This window comes from Nannospalax galili, unplaced genomic scaffold, assembly GCF_000622305.1.
Source record: "Nannospalax galili isolate Female #2095 unplaced genomic scaffold, S.galili_v1.0 scaffold861, whole genome shotgun sequence".
NCBI lineage: Eukaryota > Metazoa > Chordata > Mammalia > Rodentia > Spalacidae > Nannospalax > Nannospalax galili.
In genome coordinates, this window is record NW_008345581.1 from 1,911,836 (window position 1) to 1,918,900 (window position 7,065).

A 7,065-nucleotide genomic window follows, 5' to 3' on the forward strand; every position below is an offset into this window, starting at 1 on the left:
TTTTTTAAAATGAAATTAGTGTTCTTATTATATCACAGTATGGTACAAGGAAATTATGTGTGTAATAGTGTTCACTGGGAATTGTGCTTGCTCTGAAATAGCCACTAATGGATCAAAACTAAAGATAAGGAGCTACCAAGTACTCGCATCCCAAAGAGAACTGCCAGCAACTGGGGCTTGTTAAAGGCTCTGCTACCTGCAGACATTCCCAGGGGTTTTACTATATAGTCAAAATGTGACGCAGAGAGCCGGGCATGTCCGCTTTTAATCCCAGCACTCGCGGGCAGAAGCAGGGTGGATCTCTGTGAGATCAAAGCTAGCTTGGCCTACATAGTGAGTTACAGGTCAGCTGGGGCTGCAGGGAGACCCTGTCTCAGAAAACAGAACAAAAATAAATGTGAAGGGGAAAGAAATCATGGGACCATGAATCATCAGCGTGGTAGAGGGTGCTCCCCTGCTACTCAAAATCAGGGAGCTGGGGAAACATCAGCTGGCACTGGAATCCCATTCCCCACTTGGGCAGTGAGCATGATGATGGAACCTCTGCAGTGAGCAACATGTGAAGGGACGTGGGGAAGATGCTTGGCAGGGCAGCATGGGAGTTTCAGAGAGAGTCAGCAGCCCCATCCACTCCTTGGTGGATCAAGTTCACTCGGGAGAAGTAGACGCTGTGGAAAGTAGCCTTGATTGGACCCTGTGCCAGATTCTACCTATGAGGAATGGCCACTGGGTAGAGATGGCAAGAGGCTGTGGGCACAAACCTTTGAGATGGAAGCCCAGGGTTGTGTAGTGATGCTGTCACCAGCTCTCCCACAAGAAGGACACCCCAAAGAGTGTCCTGGAGAACTTAAGAAGTGTCTACCAGTGCTTCCCGTTTTTGTTCTTCTCCAGAACCATTTGTTTCTTTCACTGGTAGATTTGATATTACCATGCTAAAACATTCTTTTTTTTACTTTTTACTATGGGTGAATTTATTTATTGTTTTTCCTTCCAGACCCATTTTAAAAATTCATTTTGTTTGCTCTGGTCATCTCAATGCTGGCCTTTCAATGTTATTAAGCTGTATTTTGACATCTAGCCTCCTGGAGGTTGATCAAATCCTTCATGCTCAATATGAGTCTGCTCTGGGCCACCCACCACAGGCCAGCTTGTCCCTGTGTCCAGGTAGTGCGTCGTCACTGCACTGGCTGAGCCCTCCCTCGCAGCTGCTGCTGCCGTCTACCCTCACATGTGCTTTTTGCTCCAATGAAAGAACTTCTCACACAATCAGGTAAGAAAGATCGATTTTCCCACGGTGATTTAAAGTCTCTGATAATTGTACTATCGCCAGCCACACTGCTGAGCAAGCAAAAGAGGGTAGTGCCTGTTCAGTTACAGGAAGAGTTTGATCCTTAGGAACATATGGAAATGATGACAGAACCATTTGGATAGCAAAATGAAGTTCTAGTGTCAGCGGGGGGAATCTGGGCACTATATGTGATTCCAAAAGTGAGAAATACATATTCAAGGAAAATCCTACTAGTTAGACCTGAGTCTTGTAAGAGTTCATAGCTTAAGCCCCAGCACCTTGGTAGCATGCCCTTCTTCCTTGTGCTTCTTTTTACAGAACTTTTTAGGCAGAAAAGCTGATATACTGTCCTTCCTTATGTGGTCTTCTCGCACTTAAAACTGCAGTCATAGTTACCAGCTACCATGTGATGTGGGATCAGTGGTTGGGAGTCTTCAACTCAGCATGTGAGGCTTGGTTAGAATCCTGATATTGCTGTTTAATTATCGTGTAACCATGAGCAAGTTGCTTCCCCTTTGTTTTTCAGTCTCCTCCTAATAATACCAATCACACAGTTATATTGAGAATCAAATGTAAAAGCCAAGGTCTGGAAACACCCGGCAGTAGACCTAGGTGTATTAGTCCGCATTAGAATGAACTTGGGTTTGTATTAGTATCATTTTTGCTTTTTTTTTTTTTTTTTTTGGTGGAATTTCATTAACCAGGAAGTCACAGAGTTAAATTCTTAGACAAAGGCATGAAGGCTAAACTTCAGGGATTGATAATAGAAATTTTAAATGGAAATGTCATGAATGCAATCTTCTGAGTCAACAGCGACTCATGAGAGAGGGTTGATCCTTTCATACTTTAAAATGGTTTCCAAGTCATGGGCCTCTATTTATTGTCTTACCTTGGGCTGACCCCATTTGACAGTAGAACTAAGAACTGATGATTTATCACCAGAGCAGTTGAAACAGAATCTGAAGGAATACATTTGTAAAGTAGAGACTTTGAGATTGAGGACCATTAGCCAACGGCTGAAGGAGTATGCAGAAAGTGAAAGGGTGGACAAATGAGAAATTCGAATGACTTTCCCTTTGGCTCATATGATCTGCCAGCTATGAAGCTGGTTTGCTGAGGTAAGTCTGAAAGAGCTTGGGAGGGAGGTGTTGGAACTGGGAGCACAGCTTTAGAGCCTGATCCACCTGGAGCTGATCCCAGTAAATGATCAGTGCCCTATAAATCGTGACTATTATTTTCACTTTCAATTTGTCTTTTGTGTTTCAGTCACATCAATCCTTAATCTTCCCTTGGATGTTCTGCATCAAGAAGTCTTTAAGTGATTAGTATTGGGTTCTTGGTTTTTAGATTCCACGTTTTGAATTCTGTCCATATAGCTAACTTACTTGTGCTCATTGAAGTAATGTCTGTACAGAGGTCAGTTTACAGATCCAAGGTCTAGTATAAAGCTTACAAAGGGGATTGGCAGGGTATTTGGTGATGGGCTTCAGTCTACTTCTCCAATCATTTTGTTTTTCTTAGCTTATTCTAGAATTGGTCACTTGGAAGATCCACATGTTAGTCATAGGGTTTGAGGTAATAACCGTCTTCCCCCTGTATGGCTCTCAATGCACCTGGGAAAACTTATAGAAAGGAAGAAAGGCATTCAGTGCCTGCTTTAGAGAATGCACATGTTCATGCCTGCTCCTCTCATGTTGATCAGGGTTTGGCTGCTGAGCTATTGGCTCTGTTAAAATTCTTGCCACTCTTTTCATGGTTCATTTTAGTACCCTTCTTGGCCTCAAGAGTCTCCTTTATTCTTCATCTCTCATATTTTGTTCTTAGCAGACACTCCCCTTACACGGCCATATCTCAAGACGTCCTTCCTTTTGGATGAGACAACATTACAAGCCCAATAATAAGTTTAAAGGTGAAGATGAGAGCCGTAGGAAACATGTACTGTACATTCACCATACCTCAGATGCTGCTAACTACTTTTTATGTGTGAGCACATTTGTTCCTCACAGTTTCCCTATGAAATGGCCCAGTTCTCATCTCTAATTTACGGATGGGGATATTACTGCAGGGGAGGGTCAGTCCTTTGTCTGGGTGGCACAGCTGCAGTGTGAGGCCACCTGTGAGCTTAGCCATGGGTATGGCTGGACCCTCAGTAGCCAATGTACAGTTCTGCTCTGTGAACTTGTCTAGGCTGTGGACACTGACACCCAGGATCTTGTCCCCAAAAGAGAACAAGTTTACACATTTACAACATGCTGGGATAATGCTATTTGTGTGAATCCCTTCAATGTAAATCTACCAGACAGCCTTTATGATATTACCTTTGTATTTGGGGGAAACACAAATTATGAAATAATTTTAAAAAGATAAGATCACCTTTCCCTATTAAAATAGTATTAAGAGAGGCATTTTTAGAGCAAGCTTTCCAAACCAAGGAAGCTGAACTGAAGAAATCACTATCATTAGAAAAGCAGGAAGAAGTAAAAAAAATTGGTGCATGTAAAAAAAACCAAAACAATATTTCCCTGGGAGAGCATTCTTACTAATTCATAAGGTGAAAAAAAGAGCAAAATTCAGTTCAAAAGAAAGTAGTTTTAACGAGAGTCAATGTAGGAACTATGCACTAAGCTAGAGTTAGAAGTCTTTAAATATTTTTTGGTTTATTCTAAAACTGACTTGTGTAGGCACATGGTACTAGGGGACCATGTTTTGAAACATGCTGCTGCCAACCCAACAATAAAATGAAAGGAACAATAAACAAAGGAAACCTTTCCAAAGGCTGTCTTCATTTATATTCCAAGATTACTGGCCTCATCTCCCTGCTGAAATAGCCTGTGTTACTGGCTGTCCAAAAGCATAATCAGGTACTATGGGGAGCTTTTGCCCCAGCAAACCACAAGGAAGATATTTGAATGCTGCCAAGACAGACCTATAGGTGCCTGTTTCAAGTTGTCATAGAATATGCTATAACATGTCATAAATAAGGAAGGTGTATTTATAAATCTGACATTAAAAATGTGTTCCTAAAATATCTTGTGTGTTCCCTGGCCATGTCAGCATAGAAATAATGTTTGGTATTTGTTTATTTTACTGGACCACCCCATGAACCTGGGGGAAACATGCTAGAAAAAAATTATAGCTACGCCAACTATTCTGGGAGATACACGAGCCCTCCATGTTTATCAGGTTGAGGGCACTGTATTTTGATGTCAATAAGCAATTTTTCCAGCCCGGTCTCCTGCCCGACCCTTTTAATCCATCAATATATTATTAGAGATAAAGTTGGTGGATGCCTGCTGCAGTTAGAAGATAAATGACATCTCTGAAGTCAGGCATTAAAGACTAGATTAAGGCCTTGTGACACCGTTTTCAGTGCTCATCTGTGCACTTCTGTTCAACCTATCACACTGAGTGACAAGAAAGAAAAATAATGAACTGGGCCAGGGGAAGAAGAAGAAAAAAAAGGCAGAAAAAGAGAGAGATTTTTCCCCCTAACACACAAACTACATCAGTTCACACTCGGGATTAGACTGCATTTAAAGAAAGGAAAAAAGAAAAGAAAATGGGGGATTGGGAAGGACGGGGAAGGGGCTGTTCTGTAAAGATGAAAATGGGCAGGCAAAAAGGACATTAAAGCCGAGAATTCCATTTCTGCCTGGCGGATGTTGCTTTTGGTATTCCCGCCTGCCTCCAGCCTCTTCCGTCCAGAGGGCTCCCAGCTGGCTTCAGTGGCTCTAGGAATGCACGTCATCCCTGAGGTAGGAGCACTGGTATAAATCTTGTTAAGAGGTGGCTCTCAGTTCTCAATCTTGGCCCAAGGATTTCCTTCATGCTGCCATCATTGATGGTGGGAGAGATTAAAAGCTTTTATAACTCTATCTTCTGTTAGTGATTTGAATAGGACTCCTCAGATGACAAATACATTTTTTTTTTTTCAGTTCTGTAGAAAATGGCAACCTCAAATGAATTGCAGGATAGAACTGAAAACAAGCAGTGATGCTGGTCAGGGAGAGGTTATGAACTAGTAGAAAGCACCCAGACTTGTGGGCAGGGACATTAGACTCTACTGTCTGTACTACTATGTCTCAAGTCTGATTCTCAATGATTTACTTAGAAGTCAAACCCTCTTCTGTTTTCAGATGTTTTACTGTGCTTCTAAAGATACAAGGGACATTTTCCCTGTAGACTACTTTGTTCCTAGGAGCTTAATATTCCTCATATTTGTCCAAGCCCAGGAGACATTTCGGTGCATTGTTATATTCTTGGCATTTTCCATGGTGAACATATTATAGAGGGTTTTCCATTGATGTTTGATAACTGATTGATGACTTCCAAACACCTATCTCCGGCCTCAGCCTTTCACTGAACTTTCTCTAACTCTTGCTGAACATAGAGATTCTTCTGTCATGACATATATCCCTAGTGCGTGGTCAACATCTTACTTCATGACAAGCTTTTCCTGCTGCTTATGTTATCATCTAGGATTGACGGGGTCTTCCAAGATCATTTCATTCTTCTCCTCTTGCACATCCTTTGTTCTTTTCTTCATTGTCCCTTTCTTCAGACCTAGATCAAGGCCCCATTATCTCAGGACTGATCTCTCTTTCAAATCGATTATTCCATACATCACCAGATAGATTTTGTTATGACATGACATTTTTAGCTTAAAAATCTGTTCCTATCTATAAAAATGTTCAAATTCTTTATTATGTCATAAGACCCTGTATATTGTGATGTAACTGCTCTAGTCCCGTTTTAATTCCTCCTCTCAAGTCTAGGCTCCAACACCGTCATTTTCAGTCTTTGGCCATGTTTACCATCCACACGAGTCTGTTCTTTTGCTATCATTCTTCCTTGGTTTGAAAGTTCCTTCCTTCAGTCGGATCCTGGCAACAGCTGGGGCGACTCAGTTCTTCTGGAGTTCTCCTTGGCTCCCTTTCACTCCTGGACACATAGCCTCTGGCGTGGCTGTCTCTGATGGTCTCATCTAAGTGTTCAATGACATGAAGGTGTGTAAGCCCTCAATGCCAGAGGAAGTGGAGAAATTCAAGAAGGCAGTGCTGTTCTGCCTGAGTGAGGACAAAATCATCATCCTTGGTGAGGACAAGAAGATCCTGTCAGGCGATGTGGGGCAAACTGTGAATGACTCCCGCACCACCTTTGTGGTGCTGCCTGACAAGGACTGCCACTCTGCTCTCTAGGACACCACCTATGACACCAAGGACAGCAAGAAGGAGAATCTGGTGTTCATCTTTTGGGTCCCTGAGAGTGCACCCCTTAAGAGCAAAATGATTTATGCCAGTTCCAAGGATGCCACCAAGAAGCTGACAGGGATCGAGCATGAATTACCAGCTAACTGCTACGAAGAGGTCAAGGACTGCTGCACCCTGGCAGAAAAACTAGGTGTCAGTCCTGACATCTCCCTGGAGGGCAAGCCTTTGTGAGCCGCCTCCAGCCCTCTGCCTGGAACATCTATCAGGCCCAGACCTGCTCCTAGGTACTGAAAGCTGCCCCTTTCCTACCAGACCAGAGGGACTAGGAGACTCGCAGCAGGGAGAGGGGAATCCCTTTACCCCAGTTGCCAAATGTCCCTACCATACCACCCTGGACCATCCTTTCCCTCCATCCCTGACAGTCTGGCCTTCCCAAACTGATTTTGATCTCTGATTCTACTTGGATTGAAGCAGATCAAGTTGCTTCCCAGACACCCAGTTTGGGGGGGGGACTGCATTTTTTAAAGAATCTACTTCCCATTTGTCCCTCCCCATCCCATGCTGCAA

General features: G+C 43.0%; 1 pseudogene; it reads left to right on the top strand.

Moving 5' to 3' along the window:
• The first annotated feature begins 6,243 nt into the window (after positions 1-6,243).
• LOC103740971 lies at positions 6,244-6,729 on the top strand (annotated as a pseudogene).
• The last annotated feature ends 336 nt before the right edge of the window (positions 6,730-7,065 follow it).